We start from the raw sequence: 21,703 nt of genomic DNA, 5'->3' as shown, positions 1-21,703 counted from the left end.
AAATCGGCGGAAATCCACGGATCCGCGGAAAATTGCCATCCCTGAAACTTGGATTTGGAGGTCAGTAGCCCAAATCAAAATATTTGGGCCCCTAACCAGCGTGTTTTTTGTCATTTTTGGTCGCCAAAATCGGTTTTTAGTCGCAAATGGCGACCTGGCGACCGTCTAAATCGAGCACTGAGAATCTGTGTTGGCAGGTCTCAGTTTGCCTTTTCCAGGTGAATACTGCAATTTTTCCTCATACTTGTTTAAAACACTACTAAGCTCTGTCAGGCTTCACCATGATTGTCAAAGAACATGCAAACTCCACACAGAAAGATCCTGAGGCAGACACACAAAAGTTTTCTAGAAAGAAGAAAATAATCTTTGGTCATCAATTCTATGATCACATGAAAATGAAGTTTTTTGGACAGAAAAGAAAGAAGAAGCACCCAACAAGAACACCACCTCCACAGCCAAGCATGGTGGTGGAAATGAAATGTAATGCTTTGGGGTGTTTTAAGCCAAAGCAGCAGACAGTCTTGTCAAAGTTGATTTGAAAAGAGGATGACATTGAGATTCACTAAGACACTGTATCAGCATGCTGAAGTGACCCAGCCAGAATTAAGACGTGAATCCGATCAATAATCTGTAGAGGGAACTCAAACCAGAGTGATAGCAGGGAGGCCTTCCAACTTCAAAGACCTGCACATCATCACAGAAGAGGAGTGGAACAAAATCCCAACAAAGACGGTAGAAGGAATGCTGCTAATTAGTAGAACCTAAAAAAAAAGAAACCTAAAACATAATGTACATTTCAGGGGTAGAAGAAATGGGTTAACAACTTCCAGCTGTTCTGCAGCAATAGGCGGCTCACAGGACAACAGCTTCAAACATAGCTTAATAGTGGTTGTAGTAAGCAAGTCTCAATTTCAACTGTGAAAAGAAGACTTGGAGTTTCAGATTTGACAGGCGGAGCTGCAGCAAGAAAGCCATTACTAAGACATCAGAATAATGAAAAGAGGCTTGCCTATGCTGGAAAACAACACCAATGGACTACTGAAGACTGGAAGACGGTATTATGGACTGATGAATCAAAATTTGAAAGCTTTCGTTCATCACTCAGGATTTTTGTACGCCATCAAGTAGGCCAAAGGATGGTTCCTCAGTGTGTGACAGTAATTGTCAAACATGGAGGAGGATGCATGGGGCAGCTTTGGTGGAGCCAGGGTCGGTGACTTGTACAGAGTAAGAGTTACGCTGCACCAAAATGGCGACCACAGCATTCTGCAGTACTGTGCAGTACCTTCTGATATGTTCCTAGTTGGTCAGCGGCTCATCCTACAGCTAGATAATGACCCAAAACAGAAGTCCAAGCTATGCCAGAACTACCTTAGGAAACAAGAACAAGATGGTGAGCTTGAAAACATGGAGTGGCAGCACAGTCTCCAGACTTAAACCCCATGGAGCTGGTTTGGGATGAACTGGACAGAAAAGTGAAATCAAAGCAACAAATGCCACACATTTATGGGAACTTCTGCAACAAAATTGGGAAGAACTTTCTGAAGAATATTTGATTTCCATTGTGGAAAAAAATGCCACGAGTGCATTCAGCTGTTCTATCTGCCAAAATTTTCTACTTTGGTGAGTCAAAAGTTTAGAATACACACATTTTGTTTCTAAGTTGATTTTTTTAGCTTCATTTGTTTATTTGTTCTATGCTTTCATTTCAGAGTACAATGAGACATTAACAAGCATAACATCAAAAAATTGGAGTTTTCTAAAACTTTTGACCAGTAGTGTGTGTAAAATGGTACACATTCTCAACTTGGAGCAAAGACAACTGTGTAGCAGACATGCTGTGGAAACAGTATGGGAAGAGCAACCACCTGCTGTAAGTAGTGTGATCCTAGTATCCTTCTAACTTGTGTTTGTTCAGTTGCTGCTTGCTAGTACCGTTAAAATGCTGTGTTGCACCAAGTGGTTATGTTGTTGAGTTGTTTTGCTCTTTGTATTTAACAGAGACATTGTTAACTATGCATCAAGAACAGAACAATATGTAGAATTTTTTTTTTTACAAATACATAAATCTGCACTCTGTATGAAGAAGGTTGAGCAGTGTTTCCATGTTTGCTGCAAGTGTCTTTGATTGCCCCCTAACCTCCTCATTCATCATGTTGTGTTCTACGTAGGAGGGATCTTTTGTGTTGTTAGGAGTTTCTGGACTCAAAGGTGCTCTGTGGAATTTTCTTGTAAACAAACACAAGTGAGGTTTACATTCAGCAAATGATCTTACATTGTTCGCTATCATGTTTACTGGATAAAAAGCTTCTCTCTTCTGTTTGTTGGTGCAGCTTTTCCATGATAACTTAGAAAGTGTTATCTCTTTGTGCATCACTGCTATCAGCTTCCCATTAGCGAAATACAATGAAGAATAATGCAAGCACGTATTCTGTGATCTGCTGCAAGTGCACAATGAAAGACGCACTCATGTAAGATATTGCTGAAACATATGGACAAGCTAGTAACTGGATACCGAGTTGAGGTTATTTTGCCACATATACCGATTCGAAGGTAAAGAATGAGCTGCCATGCACAAATGTTTTCATTCAGTCTTGTGCTTTTGTTTATTTTCTTGCAAATTTTTCTTTTATCTGTTTTGTATTTTTTGCCTTAACTCTACTAAATAGCTCCTGTGTTTGTTCCAACTTTATTGATCAGATATTGTTCTGGTGCCAATTTAAAGTGTGCCTTTTTTAAGTGAAAAGAACAATAAAAGCATAAAGTTGAGCTGTCAAAAGTAAAACCTTGAATAAAATGTTGAATTGCTAGCAATGAAGATCAAGTATTTTAAGAAAGCAAAGCGAAAAGAGCAGCATTGGGCTTCTTGTTTTGCTTTTTTTTTATAAAAAAGAAGCTCACTCGCTCTGACATGTGTTCTATCTGGTTGTACAAGTACAAGAACCAAAGTGCCTGCCTTTCTCCTTCGGTCCTTTTCCTAACATGTAGTTTGACACTGTGATGACAATCTGTTAGTCAGGCTGAGAGCACTCTAAAGCTTTTTCCCACAGAGGATTTCCCCACAGTTTTCTCTTGCAGCTTATACTGTATTTCACATTCATACACATCTTCACTGCCTCTCTTTCTATTTTATATTTTACATTCCCCCAACACATTGTTAGCAAACTACAGCAGGCAATGCAGCCTCTTTCGGGCTGTGGTACACTGTAATGAAGTCTGAAACAAATCCTGTTTAACTTAATGGAAATGTCTCTGGAAACAACCTGGGCTGTCCTGTTATGCCTGGAGATGTACAAGGCTAAAACCTCTGAAGTTGCTTTCAATTATTACTCTCTTCCTCTTCTACATTTTTAATATGTTCCCGGATGAGAGAAAGTCCATTTGCAATACAGTGGGTAAGGCTATGCCAGTGTCCTCAAGGATGACATGTAACAGCAGGTGGATTCAAGCATATGCCAAGAAATAAAAACTGTAGCAGCGGAAAAGGTTGTAAACCTATGAAAGACATTAATTGGTGTGCAGAACGGTGCCACAGCATCATTAAACAATGGTATAATGGCTCAGCAAGCAGCAATTAAAATGACCATTAATGCAAACCAATACCACTGTATCTGTCTTCTGTTGGAGTCCATTAGATACCCAATGAAGTTGGCATGTTTCAGTTCATTTGGATCAATCTCTCAGTGAGTTAAAAGATTACAGTTTTCCTTTTAAAAGCTCTCCAAACTATGTTGTTGATATATACACACGTGGACAAAATTGTTGGTACCCCTCACTTTTGAATTGTTGATTAACATAATTATTTAAAAAACAAACTAATGAAATAGGGCTGGACAAAAATGATGGTACCCATAACTTAATATTTTGTTGCACAACCTTTTGAGGCAATCACTGCAATTAAACGATTTCTGTATTTGTCAATGAGCGTTCTGTAGCTGTCAACAGGTATTTTGGCCCACTCCTCATGAGCAAACAGCTCCAGTTGTCTCAGGTTTGATGGGTGTCTTCTCCAAATGGCATGTTTCAGCTCCTTCCACATATGTTCAATGGGATTCAGATCTGGGCTCATAGAAGGCCACTTTAGAATAGTCCAACGCTTTTCTCTCAGCCATTCTTGGGTGTTTTTGGCTGTGTGTTTTGGATCGTTGTCCTGTTGGAAGACCCATGACCTGCGACTGAGACCAAGCTTTCTGACACTAGGCAGCACATTTCTCTCCAGAATGCCTTGATAGTCTTCAGATTTCATCGTACCTTGCACACTTTCAAGACACCCTGTGCCAGATGCAGCAAAGCAGCCCCAAAACATTACTGAGCCTCCTCCATGTTTCACCGTAGGGACAGTGTTCTTTTCTTCGTATGCTTGGTTTTTGAGTCTATGAACATAGAGTTGATGTGCCTTACCAAAAAGCTCCAGTTTGGTCTCATCTGTCCAAAGGACATTCTCCCAGAAGCTTTGTGGCTTGTCAACATGCATTTTTGCAAATTCCAGTCTGGCTTTTTTATGAGTTTTTTTCAGCAGTGGTGTCCTCCTTGGTCGTCTCCCATGAAGTCCACTTTGGCTCAAACAACGACGAATGGTGCGATCTGACACTGATGTACCTTGGCCTTGGAGTTCACCTTTAATTTCTTTGGAGGTTGCTCTGGGCTCTTTGGATACAATTCCAACGATCCGTCTCTTCAATTTGTCATCAATTTTCCTCTTGCGGCCACGTCCAGGGAGGTTGGCTACTGTCCCGTGGGTCTTGAACTTCTGAATAATATGAGCCACTGTTGTCACAGGAACTTCAAGCTGTTTAGAGATGGTCTTATAGCCTTTACCTTTAAGATGTTTGTCTATAATTTTTTTTCGGATGTCCTGGGATAATTCTCTCCTTCGCTTTCTGTTGTCCATGTTCAGTGTGGTACACACCTTTTCACCAAACAGCAGGGTGACTACTTGTCTCCCTTTAAATAGGCAGACTGACTGATTATGAGTTTGGAAACACCTGTGATGTCAATTAAATGGCACACCTGAGTTAATCATGTCACTCTGGTCAAATAGTTTTCAATCTTTTATAGAGGTACCATCATTTTTGTCCAGCCCTATTTCATTAGTTAGTTTTTTAAAATAATTATGTTAATCAACAATTCAAAAGTGATGGCTGTTTTTGATTATTTAATTTTCAATAAATTTTTATTTATTGTTACTTTTGTGAGTTTCAAGTGATTTCAGTGAGAATTGTGGGTTTTTCCTTCTTTGAGTGGTACCAACAATTTTGTCCACGTGTGTATATATATATATATATATATATATATATATATATATATATATATATATATATATATATATATACTCTTGAGAGTCTAATCATATGTGGCTGACATAGTACTTCCAGCATTGTGATAGGTACTATAGACCTGGTTGAAACAACTGTGCAATAAATAACTGATTTTGTTGAGAAATATTTGATTTCAACTTTAAGATCACAGGCCTGCGTTGGCAGCAAAACTGTGAATGAACCTAGTATCACATATTTCTCACATATTTTAAAACATTTTATAACCCAGACATGTAATTAATTGATTGAGAAAACCTCGGTGGATTCATCAGTACTATAATAAGCATAATTCCTAACAGTAATTTCACTGTGTGGGATGCTCAGTTAGCTAAGGAGTGTACAGGGTTCACTTGTGGAGTTATCAGCAGCCATTTCCCCACCAGAGTGCTCTGTCTTTGTAACGGGGGAGACATAAGACCTCAGCAATGAAGATAAAAGATAGAGTCTAGGGTTCTGGGAAGAAAACACAATACAAATCAATTTCTTTGTTCAATATCGTCACTGCCTGCTAGAAAATAACGTTGACATTTGCCAGGTCTGGCTTCACAAAAGATGGTAAGGTTAACTTATTTTCAGTCAGAAATCATTTTCAACACCGTATCGAAGAAGATTCATGAAGATGCAATTAGCCATGTTGCTTATTCATTAACACCAGAATTAACGTGCTGAAAAGGAGAAAGACGGAGACTGCTGGTGATAATTGGCTTCAGGGTGAGCCTCATCAAAGCTTCCTTTTAAGTATGATGGTCTATTGAGCTAAGAATACATGTCTTTATTTTTGGAGCCCTGACAGGGACTTGGCTGGCCATGACTTAGCTGTGGAGACATCACGCTTAAGACTGCCTGCCCATTGTAAATATGACACGCTGTCAGTGATATGCAGACACAAGTTTTTTGTTTGATTAATTGGATTTGCAGTCTAAGTATGCAGGGACGAGGCGACAGAGGAAAGCTAATACCACACATGCATACACACAAACGCACACACACAAACATGCACACAAATTATGTGTATGTTAGCTACACTGACATAGAGGACAAATGTAGTTTATGTTGCAATGCAGAGGCAATTGTAAATTAAGCAAGCTGTAAATTAAACCAACACAAAAAAATCTTGTTTCCCAGCACATACATCTTATTATCCTAGTTTCCTCTTGCCTCCCAGTGTTTTCGGCTCACCAGTCAATCAATTTTGCTGCATAGCAAAGAGTATTTACAGTTCATTAATGAGGCAGCTAGGGACATTAATGCCGGGACGGAGTGCTCCTGGGACAAAGCAGACGTTTGAAGGAGAACCAGCAAAGTGACAGCGTTACAAAATGTACATCTGAGAGAGGACTTGTTCAGGAGGCGGAGAAGGGTGGTGGAGTGAAAACTCGGAGGCTGAACGGAGCAAAGAAAAATGCCTCATGCTTGAGGTTACAGCAATGTCTTCATTATGCACATGTTTGTAAAGAGACTACCAGTTCAGGGGACATGTTTTACTGTGCTGACCTCTGATAATTAGCACTGCTAAGCCTCAGTACAACCACACTTAATATTTGATTCACAGATTTTCTTCTCACTATGACATCCTCTCAAATTACTTTTTTAGCATATTTGTTTTTCTACAAGGCAGATGAGGCTTGAAATCAGCATTTTATTGAGGAAATTAGTTGCTTGGGCAGAAAGTGTGTCAGGACTTGCTTCTTTTTTTGTCGGAGTCAGTGGAGTGCATTGGCCTCACAGCAGGGAGGAAGCACATGGCGCCTCAAAAGAAATACCCTTTCTGTGCGTCCCAGAACACCCTGCAGTCGATAAGGAGTTGTCATCTTGCTCCACCTAACAAAAGCCAAGCCTGTCAGAACCAATATGAGTCTTCATCGATTTAAATACCCCCCCGTTTTCAGCCGAGCCAACAGCAGGGGGCATTAGGAGCATGGTTGCAGCTATCGGAGGAGTGGATCTGGACACATCATCAGTTATTCAAAAGTAATTTAATTTAGCAACTGACAAGCAGGACATTTTGAGTCTAGAGAAAAGGAGAGGGTGGGGCAGTGTCAGGTACGATAGTGGTGTGAGGGGTCATTACACATTACTAATTGTAATTAACAAGTGGTCGGGTTACCATCACAGAGGAATTGAACAACTTGTGTTTGATGGATGTCATTAATCAGTGCAATAGCAGAGGGCTGAGGCGAGTTCTGCTGGGGACCCTGCATCTCTTTTGTTTGAGGTCTTCTAGCAAAGAACAAGAGTAGATGAAACTGCACTTAACATCTATTTGAAGGCTGTGGCCCTCAAAGTCCATTTGCTACTCAATCCCTGCCATAGACTTCCATCCATCTCTGAATTATAAAATCCGAAGTGCTAAGGCCATCGCTCACAGATTCTGTGCTTTCGTGCTTTTGAAAGCAGGCAAGAGCAAAATCTATGGTTTTATGTACAATGTCTTCTTTGTGAAGTCAGACTAGACACATGTCAGTGCAAAAAACTTAGTAACCATGGTAACAATTTTGCCATGAGAAAAATACTGTCTCTCACAAGCATATTGAAGTATAAGAGTCACAGTCGGTCAGTAGCTGTTACATGAGGTGACAGAGATCCAGCTAACAGGTGCAGGGGCCAGTGGTGGTTTTGGTCTGATACGGTAGTTTTGGGGGGAATTTTGCTGGCATGGATTGAGTCCACTTGTCCACTTAGAGGGAAGGTTGAGTCATCACCTTTATTAATCACCTGTGGCTGATTTTGGACTGATGTGTTAGACAGCACCCACCACCAACATCACCATCATCAAAACACAAAATGAACAAAGAATGGCATTCATCCCTCCATTTGAATTCCAGACAGTCCAGAGTCCATGCAAAGATGCATTGAAATTGTTCTGCTTTTATGTTTTATGTACATTTTGTTGCTGCAGTGGCGTTTGGGTTTTTGTCTAGGTTCGCCACAGTCTGCAGTGTTTTTAGTTTAAAATGTATGAAAACGTACTTTAAACAAGACACCAGAGACACCAACAATGATCTGTCTAATCTAGTATAACAGCTGTTCTGATGAGTTCAAAATCAAGACGCATACAGGAATTTTCCTGCATGTTTTAAAGGAGGTTCATTCAGTTACTACGTATAAAATTCCAAAATGAATGGTGACGACTGGTAAGCAAGACCAACCAAAGGCAAATTCTTTATTCAGAGCACAAATATTAAACACTGGAACAGTGTTTAATATTTGTGCCTCAGAGCGCATAGGTAACCTACTGGTTGGCTGACCTTTCTGTGTGGAGTATGTGGGTTTTCTCTGGATTTTCCAGCACCCACATTTCAGAGATTGGTGATCCTAAAGCGGCTGAATGTGCTTGTGCAGAGTTGTTTGTCTCCATATTAGCCCTGCAATAGATTGGTGGACTGTTCAGGGCTATTCAAATGTCAGCTTAAATAGCTCAAAAGATTGGGTTATATAATATATAAATGTCATGTATATATTAAATTCATCCGAAGTCTGGCCAGTGGTTATCAAGATATCAGGCTCTGTACCAGGGTGGAACAATCTGATGGAAGAAGGACTTCTTTTAATGTTCCTAAACATAATTCCCTGCTCTTCATCACTGTTAACAGAAAATATTTAGTCCCTTTTACACATAGCCCTCATTTCATCCATCCATTATGTACGCATTGCTTAAGAGTCGGGGCTGGAGTCTGTTCCAGCTGACTTAGGATAAAGACAGTCACCAGTCTGTCACAGGACTATACTTAGAGACAGACACACCTACGGACAATTTAGAGTTAAGAGTTAACCTCAGCATGTTTTTGGACTGTGGGAGGAAACTAGAGAACCTGGATAAAACCTATTCATGCTCAGGGAGAACACGTAAACTCCATGCAGAATGATCCCGGAAAGGCCTGGGTGTGTGAACTGGGGATCTTCTAGCTTCAAGGTGAAAGTGCTAACCACCAAGCCATTGTGCAGTCCCCTCATTTCATTCTGATAGCAAATTAACATGTTCATTTTGAATCTGGTATCAAGACAGGGTATCAGCGCTGTATCACTTTCAACATGGAACAAATGTAGTCATGTTTAGCAGGCCACATACAAAATATTTACATACTGATACAATGTTTTTTTTTTCCATATAGTGTGCCTAATAGTCATGATCTTAGAAGCAACACTTAAAAAGATGCAATTTAATCCGAGAAATAATTTTGTATCTGTAAGGTTTGACCGCAAAGAGGAACTGTTTTGGCTTAAAGCTGCATGAGAGGAATAGGAATGTGTGTTGGATGCAAACACCTTGTGTGTCTGTAGTGGTCTTTGTATGTCTGAATAAAACCACAAAGAACATTAAGGTACGAGTCAGCCATCCACCCTAAATGATACAATGCTGGCACTTTAACTGCCTAATGAAGCATCATGTGCTCAGTGTCAGGAAATGGCTATTATCGCTTTTGAAGGAAACATTCATAATGTACTGTCTGTGTTTTTGCAACTTAACAGCTGAAATGATCTTCCAAAAACTTTAACCATTCTTACATTTTAACCATTGCCATAAATATGCTAACATTACCCAGATTCAGATTATACCCCAAACTTCATCATACCCCAGTGGAAAAAGTGGACCATGTAAGGATTTAAGTTCAGGACAGTCGAGAAAGAGATGAAACCCTAATATAGACAAAAGCAAAGACAATTTCCAAAGGTGTGGGCTTAGATGGAATGAAGAATTTTGGAAAATAAAGTAGAAATTATACAACTGTGAGCTGATTGAGATAAAAAATGCTTTGTTTGTTGACCAGATTAAATTGTGGTTGTGTGTGCACTGAAATTAGTAAAATGAGCATAAAATCAATAAACATTTTGAGCTACCCCTGTTAACAATTTTTTTCTTTTCAAACCAACTTCTCCTGGAGCATTGCTTTAATGCCAGATTGTTGACTGTCTTTCAGGGGAAGGATTATGAAGTCCCGGATGCATTAAAACATAAATTTCTCACCCCGCTCATATCAAAAATGTATGTGTATTAAATGTTATCTCACTTTTGTAGAGTTTTCTAGAGATTTGAATTTGCTCTGAAAGGCTCTGAATTAACAACATAGTTGGAATGCAAGAAAAACACAAATGATTCACACTGCACTTCTTAAGTCAACATTAACATTCAGTCGGAACATTAAAAAGACAGCAAAGAGAATATATGAAAAGACATTGTCTCTTATCAATGAAAAATTACAGGCTCGAAAGGATCTTTGAAGTGAGTGCTTGCCTCATCTTTTACTCGAAGATGGGCAGACAGACATACACACAGACAACACTCAACACCACACAGACAATTGAACCCATGTGTCTACATTATTAAGGCTCATCCGGCAGTAGTAGATGCGTTATGCCTGTTTGCCACCAGTATATCTACAATTCAGACCTGGCTCTATCGGAAATGTTCTATTCATGCACTCTGGTGTGGTAATGTTAATGAGCTCTAGCAGACTTTTTGGCAGGACATTCAATCAGTGACCATCCTGCAACCAGAAATCTATGATTGTAAAGTCACTGTATAATTTCTGATATCATGTTGGCATAGTGGAGCTTTATACAGCTGGAAACATTATTTTTATTTCTGCAGTCCAGTCCACAGTGTCAAGGTACACTGTTGTGCTACCAGTATGCATGATGGGACACTATGGGCCTTAATGTAAAACTGGAATCAAACAGCATCTATTAATCTGTTAATGCAAAATACAAACAATACTCTGTCATTTAAAAAAAATAAAACATTAACTCAATTATTTTAAGCCCACAGTTGTGCGAGTTTTTTCAAGAACATAGAGAGTTTTTCTTGTTTTGTTTGTTTTGGGTTTTTCTAACCAATCATTTTACATTGCTGAATATTTTTCATTCTTACATTCATACCAACCATGATGGTTAAGCAGCACTGCTAAAGGTTGTAAAGGGTCCGTTCTCTTTCACAAACCATAAGACAATGATCTCAAAATACAGATTTCTTTCCAAATCTTGCCCTTCCTCTCAAATAGCCAGTTGTTTGTAAATCTGCCCTGTTCCTGCACATAATTATTGCTCTGCCCTCGAATAGGCTGTTGCTGTGTTTCAGTTTCAGTTTGTATCCTTGCACTCAGACTGCTGCTGTGCACTTGCTTCATTATTTTAACTTCTATTTTATCATTTCCATCCTGTGTAGGGTCACAAGGATGGGAATCTGTCCCAGCTGACTTTGGAGATACGCACAGTGCACCCTGATCAGGTTGCCTTTCCATCACATGGCCTACTAAGGGAGATATACAACCATGTATACCAATTTAGAATCATCAATTAACCAAACATGCATGTCTTTGGACTGTGGGAGGAAGTATGAGGAAACTGAAGGCACCCTCACCAGCACAGGATAACATGCCAACTGCACACAGAAAACATTAATGAAAACTGACTTCTTTCCCTTTGCAAAGGTATTTCCTTGCAGCTGTTAACTGAAGCCATTCTATATCATCCTATAGTTCATCTCAAATTCTCCTACAGGTTACCACCTTCAGCACCTGATCACCTATGGCCATGATCAGGTTCAGGCTTTGTTTCACCCTGATGCAGCCATGAGAAAGACAGATGCTGCAGGAGGAAGATATGTTAGGACTCGCTGACCTGGTCAAGATCAGATATTGTCTAGTCTGACATTCTTGAGCAGACAAGTTGTCTCCACGTTGGGCTGTAATCTAAACCTGGCATTCCGTCCAACTACAACATATACCCAAAGGTCGAAAGGAATCAACAGAACTGATGATGGCATTCCTTGCAGGAACTGTCCTGCTTTGTTGTATCACTTCTGTTGATGTCATGTACATGGTCTTTACAAATGCATGTAAACTTATGCTCACAGCAGTAAGGCCATAAGGACTCACTGGAGAAAATTATGACTTTTTAATTCAGCCCATATTAAATCCACTTGATGTAGCACTGTTATTGTCTGAAAGAGACTCAGCCAAGCCCCAACTTCTAGAGCTTCTCAATGTAAGCCTTTGAAAAAAGTACAGCAAAGATAGTTTTTTTGTTTTTTTAATTGCCAGTCTTAGATATGGACTTGGTGTTGAGACAAGGGTTTCATCCAGTGAAAGGCTACAGCAAGCAATGCTAGCAAGGGGAGTCTCTAGTGGCAGTATCTGCTGGAGCTGGTGTGCTATTGACAGGTTAGAAATTCATCAGAGGAACTATGATCTAAGGAAACTAAGGTGACAAAGTGTCATCCCTCACTGGTTTCTTTTTGGCTCCTTCAGGCACTGCCCTCTGGCTTCTAGAGCTCCCAGGTGGTGCAACTGCACAAGATGGAGACAGTCTGTGAGTGCTCTCTAATTCAGCATCCTCCATTTTGACAGATTTTGGCTTCATATTGGTATCGGTGCGTATGGCTGCAATCAGTATGTGGTAGTCATTCTTCTCTCAGATGTTACATACTATGACATGTAAGACAATTGTTTCCATTGTGTTTGAGAGGCAGAGTTTTTTCCCCAATATATAACTGGTGCAGTGCTTCTTGAGTGCTCTGAAACAATACTCTGACACTTTTCTCTACAAGCAAAAAAAAAAAAAAAAAAAAAAAGGATGGAGTGTTCTCTTTTTGGCTTTACATAATTTGAACATTATTTGAAGCAAAGAAGATATAATCATCACAAAAATGCATATTATGCAAGAAGTCTGATTAAAACAAACACTCAGGGTAGATTAATTCATGATATGAACTCAAGCTTTTATCAATTTAGAAAACATTCCACCTTCAAAGCTGTTGCATGTTGCTGCCAGCACAGTGTAGTTTTCTCCTCTAGTATACATGTTAACTAGTAAAAAATAAAAAGGCAGCAAAATATCAATTTCTTGGGACATAATGAAAAGTAATAAAATAATTTATTTAAAGTTTAAAGTCTTTCATTAGTACTAATTTTGTAGTCCATCAATGAAGGGCTCTAAAGTCAAGTTACAACCAATTTCTTTACAAAAATGTCTCAATTAGGTTTGCAGTCTGCTGTCATGAATAGTAATTTGACTGACAATAAAATACTGAGTCAATCTGGACAGAATTGCTTAGCTGGGAGTATAAAGTTGTTCTTCCTGTAAATAAATGAGTTGTAGCATGATGGCTTCATGAGCTATTCATAAAGTCATTTTAACACTGAATTGTGTGCTCAGTACAGTTGACTGCTGCATATAAACCTGCTACCTTAGCAACAGCAATTACACAACCATAGAAACAAGCCCCAACTTAACAAGCCACATGCATCAAGGATATCGTCTTAGAGCACTACACTCATGCTGCAAGAAACTTTTTTATAATGTAATGTGTAGATTATTGTGCCCTAGAGTTTTTGTGTATGTGTGTGTGTGTGCATTATTAGACTTTGGAGTTGGCCAGCTCTTTCCTTTGTTTCCCCAGAAACTTTTGGTGAATGAGAACTGAGGTACCAACACTTGGGTCAAGAGGTTCACTGATCAATTGCTTAAAATTCCTGCCCATTCATTCTGTCAAATCCAACTGAGTTTCTCACTGCGATTAAGAGCCTATCAATTTACACTTCACGATACTGTGCAGTTAGACTGAGCACAGCAAGCTAAATGAGCAGCTGCCACCCATATTCTATATTTTTTCAGAGGCAGTGAATCAATTGCAGGTAGTATGGACGGTGAAGAAGGTTGATAAGTCAAACGTGATGTGCAATTGGCGAAAAATGGCAGCATGGCAACTCATCACGCCTGAGATCTTTTGTAAATGAATATAAATTACAGCCTATAATTTGACTCCTGACACAGAACTCTGTTCAGATGCAGCACTACACTGATCTATTGTCCTTGTGAATCCTGTCTACGATAACAATGGGGGCTGGTGGTAAAGTCATTTGGATCGACACCATCATGGATCTGTTCACATAGATCCCTGCTGAGTGCAGGAGGTGCTCTGAGTCTGTCTTTACCCTTTTCATGATCACTCACTGTGGCATGCTAGCTTTTTTGTCTTTTTTTTCACTACTTGCAAATTTCTTGTTTGTCTTGTTTGTCCCCAACTGCTAACTATAGATGCTTGTTGTGTGCATGTCACAGCCTGTTCGAAGTCTTTTTCTTTCATGCTTGAACTTGTGCATTTAGCACAAAAGATAATAATCAAAGCAACTAAAACCACTCCTCTTACTTGTTCTAACTTTGAACCAACCCGGACTGAACCTATTGTTCCTGCCTGTGTGCCTTTTGTTTTATTTATACATGACTCACTGTCTGAAGGAGAGTACATCTCCCCAGGGTAATGCATATGTTGAGGGCTTAACAAGTGATCCAGAACAAAGACAAGGCTTCTTTATCACAAGGAGACGAACAGTGCTTTACTTGCAAAGCGATCTACCTATGCAGACAGCGGAATACGTTCAGCACTAAGGACGCACTAATGCACAGTCAGTCCCGGAGGAGCTTCTATCAGACAGCGGCTGCCTCCTCAGTGCATGCTGTTGTCATTGGCTCATCACATCCCATCACAGCCCATTTGCCTCTCAGTTAATCCAGTCCTCCAAACCCTTCTAAGTCTTTACACTCTCAGCATGAGAAAATAGATGCATTGGCTAAACATGTCAGCACAGACTCCAGGAACAGAGGTAATCATCCAGAACATTAAACAGCGCAGCAGAAAAAGAAATTAGTATTTATTGTCTTGTACCTCAGAAAATCTTTGAAATGCTCATAAAAAAATGTCACCTCACAGTGACAGAGAAATTGCTGAAAACGGAAAGAGTTTAAAGACCCGAGCCTGAGGAAGGAGGCACATGCTGGGAATGTGAAAGCATATTGTACAGCTTTTTGGATTACACTTCAGGGAAATTTTAGTGAAATCCAGTCTGATTTTATTACCTGACTAATTCTGATTTTAATCACCCTACCATATATTCTCTTTTACATAGTCATTGATTTTTTTTTTCCAGTTAAAGATTCAGCTCCTAATACTGTCATTTTAACCACCTTGATTCACCTGTGACTGTCAATTGATCGCCACCGGCACTATTTAAAACAGATTGGCAAGGCTGTCTCTGCAATAAAGACACAAAGACAAGGATCAGCCTTTGCGGTGTCGCAGCTGCCTGGCTGTCATCCCTTTCACCAGACCTATAAAAAATACTTAAGCGTAAGGAAATGTACCCATGCACCCTCTGGGCACTGCTTGAATACATCTAAACAGTCTAATTATCCCCGCTATTATCCTCATTCTGTTCTAATGAAGCTAATGTTGTGGCAGATTGTTGGAAGTGCCAGTTTTCATGGACACAGTTATAGGAAGAGTTGTGCTTCATCAGAGTGTTTGCAGGCCCCATCAGCTGCTCACTCTACTTCTGTTTTCCTCCTGTCTGCATCTAGAGTGAGTCCACCGCTTTTGTTTCAGCCCATTAGCTGCTGTAGCTCTCATATATTGCACTCTTATTGGAGCTCATGCCTTATCGTTAGCTGCATAATTCAGCAGAATCGCTAGTTTGAAGGCTCTTACCTTTACTGTATTGCTGTTCACCAACAAGTCATGGCTCCTATTAGACATTACAGGAGTCATGAATATGAGCTGCCTGGAACATAACGAGATGAAAGAAAATGCATAAAAGCTGTAATGAGTTTTGCGCCGCAGTCCTTTTAAACAAAAAAGCATACTGTGATGTTCTTTCATGAGTCAGACAGCTTTCGTAAGGAATTACTCTATATGAACGTAATATTCTGTAATTACCTGTAATTTACTCATGCTGGCTTCTTTCTTGAGTTTCTATTTCTGTTATCAGAAATAATAAAAAAAAAAGTCTATTACTGCTAGCAGGGGTATTTTTTTCAAGCAAATATTGCTTATTCCTGTAATTACATAGTGAGCAATAAGTCCTGCCTCACTGTCTTCATTCCCTTCTTTTGGTTTTCATTCATTTCTGAAGAGCCTTAAGTGTAACCACTTCAGTAACAGCTTATGTGAATAAAGTTCAAAGTATAAATTCTCATGTTGCTTCAAAGGGAGCTGTGTGAAATCTGGTAAAAGGCCTTAAGTGATGTGTCTTGTGTCAATATCAAGATTGAAGATTCAAAATCACTGTTTTTTGTCAAATGCTCATTAATTATGTGCAATGAAATGAAATTTGACCGGTCCTCTGATTTATATAATAACAACAGGACATTAAAAAAGAAAACATTCTTTAAAAACAATAGAAATTTACACAAAAAAAGCCATAAATAAAAAAATAGGTAGAGTTATTGATGCTGAAGTGTAGTGTACATTGTGCAAGAGTGCAGCTATGTTATGATGCATGAATAGTGTTGGTACATGTGGGTATGTGCATACACCTGTAGGTTATTTAAATATTAACATCGGTCCAGTGTGCTGCAGCTGACAGATGATTTGAGGTTGGAGTTCACAGTCCTGAACTTACCAGAGCCCTGTAACAACATAATATGCTTCAAGTATTACTCACCTAAATTTCTGACAGAACTATTACAGGTTGAATTGCATTGTAGGCATATCTCTCACCAGAATTACTTGCTGTAACTGTTGCCTTTGCTACTGTTCATGTAGCATGTCATAATCACCATCTCTACTTTTTCTCCATAAAGAAATTAACCATCGTCACTCTCCAAACTTGCTTTCTGGGGTTTGCTTTTGATAAGGAGTGACAGATGCAGGTCATAAATGCATGACAAACGTCTATTTATATACAGTATCTCTAAGTGAAATAATTATTTCTGACATTTTTTTTTGACTGTCTGATAGTCATAAAGTATTGTTGGATTTCAGCATGTTTTCAGTGCTGATGCTTCATCTCTCTGTTTATCAGCATTACTATACAAAACCTACCCTACTGAAAATCTTTAATAGTGGTGGAGAGGTGGAGCATGGCCGATTATAATTTGGCTTTAAATTTTCTTTAAATTTCGATACAGGATATGATGTTATTAGAAGGCTGCACTTTCTGACTACTCTTCTAATTACTTTTAAAAGCAGCAGTGAAACCCTATTTTCCTTTATGATGACTAACTTAACTCATTAATTCGGGGTTCACATGCATGACACCTCGTGGGTGGAGATCTGTACAGACTGTGGATCAACCATGGCTTGGTATACCACTCATTTTTAGTAACTCAAGAGAATTGGGTCAGGTCCTGCTTATATTTAGTCTTACAAGGTTTTGTGCTTTACTGTTGCTACAGGTGTTAGGACTGTGTTAATATGTTCAACCTCCAAGAAGACTTGCTCCCAGTTTTGATCACATGGTGCATTAGTCTTTGCTGGAGGAAAATTGTGTTTGTGAATATAAAGGGACAGTGTGAACTGTGAAGACCATCACACTGATTCTGAGAGCATGTCTTCCTACTCTTTTTTTTTACTGCTTCTGCTCATTAATAGGCCGTGCATCATGCTGGTGTCAGTAATGGTGGTCTGATTACTTTGGGGCTACGAGGGTCAGCTCTTCATTGATGTTCTGGTCTTAAATTCCTAAACATTGGCCCAAATTGCTTTTTTGAAAAGGGACACTTTGATATTGCAATTAAATGATTATTATGTCGTACTGCTATGGAAGAGAAGAGAAGAGTGCCACTATGTGGGTGATTCCTAGGCTTTATAAGGTTTATTCATGTGCTGTTGAGATTTCAAGAGGTGGGGGTTAGAATTTTAGTATAAATTATGATGGTATAGTATTGGGATGCCTTCAGCTGCATTTTCCAACATCTTTTTTTTACTTTTATGCAAAAAAAAATTATCTTTCATACATTCAAAATTGCTTTAATTAGTCATTTTTATCCCCCCAAAAATGGTACACTACTGTTCAAAAGTTGGGGTCACTTAGAAATGTCCTTTATTTTTGAAAGAAAAGCAGTTTTTCAATGAAGATAACATTAAATGAATAAGAAATACAGTCTAGACATTGTTAATGTGGTAAATAACTACTCTAGCTGGAAACGGCTGATTTTTTTAATGGAATATCTACATAGGGATACAGAGGAACATTTCCAGCAACCATCACTCCCGTGTCCTAATGGTACATTGTGTTAGCTGATGGTGTTGAAAGGCTAATTGGTGACTATAAAGCCCTCGTGCAATTATGTTCGCACATGAATAAAAGTGTGAGTTTTCATGGAAAACACGACATGAATGAAATTGTTAGACATTAACATTGGTTCAGTCGAAATATCTGTATAGCATCTAGCTTCACTGGTTAACATGAATTAATATGAAAATATCTTTTTTTATGTAGCTACGTTCACAATTCATTTGTAAAATTGGCTACATTTGTTATATCTTCTGTCTGTCTGTTGTTGCTATTGTTAAATTTTCATCGTCAAACCATAGTTTACTGACGACGGTCTCAAAGACAGAGACTTGCAGGGTTTCATACACGACAAGCCTAAGGAACCATTACTGTCAGCTTGCGGGGTGAGACTTTCAGTTTCATTCTTCTTCTTCTTCCGTATCTTTTTCAGGCTCCAACATGCTTGGCTGAATCACTCAAACTTTTCACCGTGCAGCATAAAGTAGTTTTACAGTGTTTGAGCAGAATTAAATGTGCGTTGCTGTGCTTAAGCCACAGTGTGTGGTGGAGAGGCGGGTGGAGAGAGAGCGGTGGAGATTTGGTGACGAGCATTGGTCCCATCCCAATCACACTAATGATTGTTCAAACTCTGACTGGTGAGTGGCAGGTCAATTCTTCAGCCTGCTTACATTTCCAGGAGATTTGATTTGAGATCAAGCATCCTGTCCATTTTTTCTCTGATTTCGTTTTGCTTTCTGTCACTGCATAGAACTCTGATATGTCCCTGAAATGCCTTTGTTGTCATTTGGTTTAAAAAAAAAGGCACAAAAAAGGAAAAAAAAAATCTATCTGCTGTGTCTAGCCTTTCTATGGTAAGGTAAACCATGTTTATTCCTAAAAAAAAAAAGACAGAGAACCAAAGAATGTCACGTCAAGGTCTCCTATTAAGGTGGCATTAGAAAAGGAGTATAGAAATTCTAATCATCGGTTTCAGCCTCATCTCTACTAACCCCTGTAATTGTCTTCTCATTTACAGTTTAGGTTGTTATACAACTCAGATCGGAATCATCAGGAAATATAATTTCACACATGGGCCTACAGGGAGAAAGTCTTGATGTCAAATGCGTGTCTATTTAAAGATCTTGGAGCCTCTGCAGATCTCCGATGTAAAACATTTTTGTTGAATATTCAGTCTATTTGTTTAGAACCGAGCTGACCTGTGGCCCTAACAGTTAGTTCAGTTAGCAAGCGAGGTAGATGTAGAGTTTTTTCCTCAAGCACCTCCTGTGAGTAGAATTTCATTGTCAGGAATGTTCAGAGATGGAAGGTTTCAGTTGAGTGTGTCAGAAATCCTTGTGGCATTCAGGGCGGACAAAATGAACAAAGGCAACCTCCCTGCTGATCATACCAGGAAAGTAAAGTGAGCACGTCAGCAGCCACCGCATTAAAATCAACAACAGACTGAATCTCACAATGTGTCAATGTTCTGAACCCGTTGATCACCTCATCTGTAGTTTTTTACCTTATGTGTTCTGTGAAATTGTCGCAGTCACGTCAAAAGTGTGCAGGAAATGAGTCATTCTGAGTACATCTGGGGATGAAGGAGTGACGTTATCAGTGTGAGTGATGAACTCGTGTGTGGTCCGTACATGGCAACGCTAAAAATCAGTCGTTCTGATCTGAGGTGTTCTATCACTCTTTATCATTTGAGTTGCTGCTCTATTTTGGTGCCATTATGGTGGAAGAGCTCTATCAGTCACCTGCCTGTCTTCTGTTATCCACCCCAATTCACCCCCAGTCAGCTTCTTGTGTCGCATTCAAACAAAGAAGGAGTAAGAAGAAAAACAAGGGTATTTACTCTGTACAGAAACACAAATTTTAAACTTTGTTTAGTTGTTTTTTTCTTTGTTTTTCTTTTTGCAAAGGTGACGAAAGGTATGTTGTGATTTTGGCAAAGTGTGTGTTAAACCCCTCTGTGATGTTTTTGGATTAATATTCATGTCGAAATGTGGAAAAATCCTTCCCTCAATCGCCTCACTCAACTCAGAGTACCGTTACTTGTATTTATCTCTCTGGTAAAGTGACAGCTCAGTTCTGACAAAGACTGCCAGTTCAACTTTAACAGAAACATGACCTGAGTGTGAAATCAGACATTTAATTCATTGTTCAGGAAACACTCATAGTCCTGCAACACATAATGACATCTTTTCACTGATCCAGTTCGAATATCTACAGTAGGCTCAGTATAATACATTGCATTTTTGTTCGAATTTATGTGTTTAAAGGTATATATGATCACAATGACATATCAAAAGATGGAAATAATTACTGTATCGTACTGAGCCACTTGCACACAGCCTCTCTCTCTTTCTACTGGTATTTAGTCCTAAAAGACTTTATCTTATGATATCTGGCCTGTTGCTTATCATTTTTCATTAACAGTTTGGGTGTTTTTGTCATACTTCGGTGGTCATTGTCTGTTATAACATTGCACTTGCCAAAATATCTGCAAATATCTAGGAAAATCGCAACAAACCTACAGTGAAGTCCAGATTGTGAAGACATTATGTATGTTATGTCCGTCTTCGCCTTAGTTAATGACAATAGAGGTGCAACTTTGCAATTACGAAAAGGCACAAAAATCCATATTTTCCCCCACTTTTGGCAACAGACTATTTTAAGGTAAAGTTTAGGAACCCATAGTAATTTGTTAAGAAAAGAATCAAGGAATCATGCCTTAATGGCTTAAATGGGTTAAAATGCACTCTGTCACAACTGTACTACATGATTTGTACATTTTCAAGGTAACAACTCCTCCTGGGATTTTACTTGCACTTTTTTTTGCATCACTACTAGCGATTGACTATATTATCAGGATTATTTTTAATTAGTTATCAAACGGATGATAACATGCTTACTGATTTTACTAGAAGTCCCAAGTGGCCTATACTATATGTATGGGAAAGATACACTACTGTTCAGAAGGTTGGGATCACTTAGAAATGTCCTTATTTATAAAAGAAAAGCATCTTTTTTTCAATGAAGATAACATTAAATGAATCAGAAATACAGTCTAGACATTGTTAATGTGGCTATTTAAGCCGGAAACGACTGATTTTTAATGGAATATCTCCACAGAGGCACAGAGGAACATTTCCAGCAACCATCACTCCTGTGTTCTAATGCTACATTGTGTTAGCTAATGGTGTTGAAAGGCAAATAATGATTAGAAAACCCTGTGCAATTATGTTAGCACCCCAAACTTTTGAACAGAAATGTATGTGCTGATAACAGCCCATTAATTGTTGAAGTCTGTCCCAGTTGTCATTTGACAAGAGACAAGATACATTCTGGAATCCCTGTAGTTGATTGCAGGAAAATAGACCAATTATT

Source organism: Acanthochromis polyacanthus, chromosome 11, assembly GCF_021347895.1.
Source record: "Acanthochromis polyacanthus isolate Apoly-LR-REF ecotype Palm Island chromosome 11, KAUST_Apoly_ChrSc, whole genome shotgun sequence".
NCBI classification, from domain to species: domain Eukaryota; kingdom Metazoa; phylum Chordata; class Actinopteri; family Pomacentridae; genus Acanthochromis; species Acanthochromis polyacanthus.
Note: the sequence above shows the minus strand (reverse complement) of the source record.